Source organism: Ascidiella aspersa, chromosome 5 (genome assembly GCF_963924565.1).
Source record: "Ascidiella aspersa chromosome 5, kaAscAspe10.2, whole genome shotgun sequence".
Classification (NCBI taxonomy): Eukaryota; Metazoa; Chordata; class Ascidiacea; order Phlebobranchia; family Ascidiidae; genus Ascidiella; species Ascidiella aspersa.
The window spans coordinates 9,537,896-9,540,395 of record NC_139451.1 but is presented as its reverse complement, the minus strand read 5'-3'; the positions used below and the strand labels follow the sequence as shown (position 1 = coordinate 9,540,395).

The window sequence follows — 2,500 nt, the reverse complement described above, 5'->3', positions numbered from 1 at the left end:
TTTTACGACCTCTCCGGCAGCTTGCGGGAAACCAAAGTCTTTGGGTTCCGGGGGAAGTATGGTTGCAAAGCTGAAACTTAAAGGAATTGACGGAAGGGCACCACCAGGAGTGGAGCCTGCGGCTTAATTTGACTCAACACGGGAAATCTCACCCGGCCCGGACACAGTGAGGATTGACAGATTGAGAGCTCTTTCTTGATTCTGTGGGTGGTGGTGCATGGCCGTTCTTAGTTGGTGGAGCGATTTGTCTGGTTAATTCCGATAACGAACGAGACTCTGGCTTGCTAACTAGTTACGCGACCCAATCGGTCGGCGTCTAACTTCTTAGAGGGACTAGTGGCGTTTAGCCACACGAGATTGAGCAATAACAGGTCTGTGATGCCCTTAGATGTTCGGGGCCGCACGCGCGCTACACTGACCGGATCAGCATGTGCTCGCCTTGGCCGACAGGTCTGGGTAACCCGCTGAACCCCGGTCGTGCTAGGGATAGGGAATTGCAATTATTTCCCTTGAACGAGGAATTCCCAGTAAGCGCGAGTCATTAGCTCGCGTTGATTACGTCCCTGCCCTTTGTACACACCGCCCGTCGCTACTACCGATTGAATGGTTTAGTGAGGTCCTCCGATTGGACCTGGCGCGGCCGGCAACGGTCGAGCCGGCGTCCGAGAAGACGATCTAACTTGATCATTTAGAGGAAGTAAAAGTCGTAACAAGGTTTCCGTAGGTGAACCTGCGGAAGGATCATTAACGGTCTCGCAAACGCTTCGGCGAACGCGAAACTCGGACAAGCGAGAGAAAAAGTCTTTGCTACCCGGCGCCCGACCCGCGAGGAGCGGCGCGCCGGCCGGCGATTCGGTCACCCGGTAATGTTTGCGCGTCGAGTGCCGCGGTGCCGCGCGCTCCGGCTTCAAGCGTCGGCCTGGCCGACCGCTCGGCGCGGTCTATTTTGTCACCCTATAGTGCGAGGCACTGTGCGAGCGAAACAATCGTGGATGGCTCTTGGCGGTGGATCACTCGGCTCGTGAGTCGATGAAGGACGCAGCTAGCTGCGTGAATTAGTGTGAATTGCAGGACACATTGAGCATCGACGTTCTGAACGCAAATTGCGGCCTCGGGTCAATCCCGGGGCCGCGCCCGCCTCAGGGTCGCGTTGCAAACGTTCCGCGCGGGGATTTCTCCGCGCGGCTGCTGCGGCGTCGGACGCGCGAGCGCCCGTCCCGCTCAAGACAGCACGGCACGATGCGCGACGATCGCGACCAGAATCCCGCGCGGCGGCGGCGAGTCGACCTCGAAGAGGCCAACGGCTGGCGGCTCAAGGGCGGGAATCGAGGTGCGCGGCGGCGCGCGGCGCCGACGGCGAGCGCGGAACGGGAAGAATAGTCCCGGTCCTTACTTTCGGCCTGAGGTCGGACGAGGCTACCCGCTGAATTTAAGCATATTACTAAGCGGAGGAAAAGAAACTAACGAGGATTCCCTCAGTAACGGCGAGTGAAGCGGGATGTGCCCATCGCCGAATCCGCGCGCTTTTGGAGTGCGCGGAATTGTGGCGTACGGAATTCGTCACGGCGCGCTTCGCCGGTCGCCCGCGTCCTTCTGATCGAGGCCTTTTCCCAGAGCGGGTGTCAGGCCCATGGCGGCGACAGGCGGGCGCGCTACGGCGTCTTCCCAGAGTCGGGTTGTTTGGGAATGCAGCCCAAAGCGGGTGGTAAACTCCATCTAAGGCTAAATACGGTCACGAGACCGATAGCGAACAAGTACCGTGAGGGAAAGTTGAAAAGCACTTTGAAGAGAGAGTTAAAGAGTACGTGAAACCGTCGAGAGGCAAACGGGAGGGCCTGTCGGGTCGCCCGGTCGCTTTCAGCCGGCCCCCTGTCGGCGACGTTGTCGTGCGGACCCTCACGGGCCGCCGGCGGCGCCGCCCGATCGGGGACCAGCGCACTAGCGCCGGGCGAAGGCCGCGACCGTCTGGACGGCGGCGAGAAGGCCGCGCGCAAGGTAACCCGGCCTCGGTCGGGTACTATAGGCGCGCGTGTCCGTCGGCCCGCCGTTCGGGCGAGGAGAGATCGCCGCGTCTGCCCTTCGGGGCCGAGCGCCCGGTGCCGGCTGGGGCGTCGTGGGTCGGGGACTGTTCTCAGTGCCCAGCCACTTCGTCTCGGTCGCGCTTCCGGTGTCGTTTCGCGAGGCGCACGGGGTCCGCGGCTGAAGTCAGCCACCTTCCCGACCCGTCTTGAAACACGGACCAAGGAGTCTAACGTGAGCGCGAGCCACGGGGCAGTACGAAACCCATGGGCGCAGTGAAAGTGAATGTCGGCGCGGTCCGGCGGAGGTGAGACGTCGTCGTTCGCGGCGGCCGCATCACCGGCCGATCTCGTCCGCTTTGCCGGAGAGGTCGAGCGAGAGCGTTCGCGTTGGGACCCGAAAGATGGTGAACTATGCCTGAAGAGGTTGAAGCCAGAGGAAACTCTGGTGGAGGACCGTAGCGATTCTGACGTGCAAATCG

At 61.4% G+C, this 2,500-nt stretch overlaps 2 non-coding genes and 1 pseudogene across 2 annotated transcripts in view; all 3 read left to right on the top strand.

Moving 5' to 3' along the window:
• The window catches only part of LOC146142817 (small subunit ribosomal RNA), a 1,811-nt gene extending 1,064 nt beyond the window's left edge, over positions 1-747 (top strand). The window contains exon 1 of the ribosomal RNA XR_014500205.1: positions 1-747. This exon is cut by the window's left edge and continues 1,064 nt beyond it. This is a non-coding gene — a ribosomal RNA (small subunit ribosomal RNA).
• Positions 748-994: 247 nt separating this feature from the next.
• LOC146142816 (5.8S ribosomal RNA) lies at positions 995-1,148 on the top strand. Its single transcript, XR_014500271.1, has one exon. It is a non-coding gene; the product is annotated as a 5.8S ribosomal RNA (ribosomal RNA).
• Positions 1,149-1,396: 248 nt separating this feature from the next.
• Positions 1,397-2,500, top strand: part of LOC146142815 (large subunit ribosomal RNA) — a 3,679-nt pseudogene continuing 2,575 nt past the window's right edge.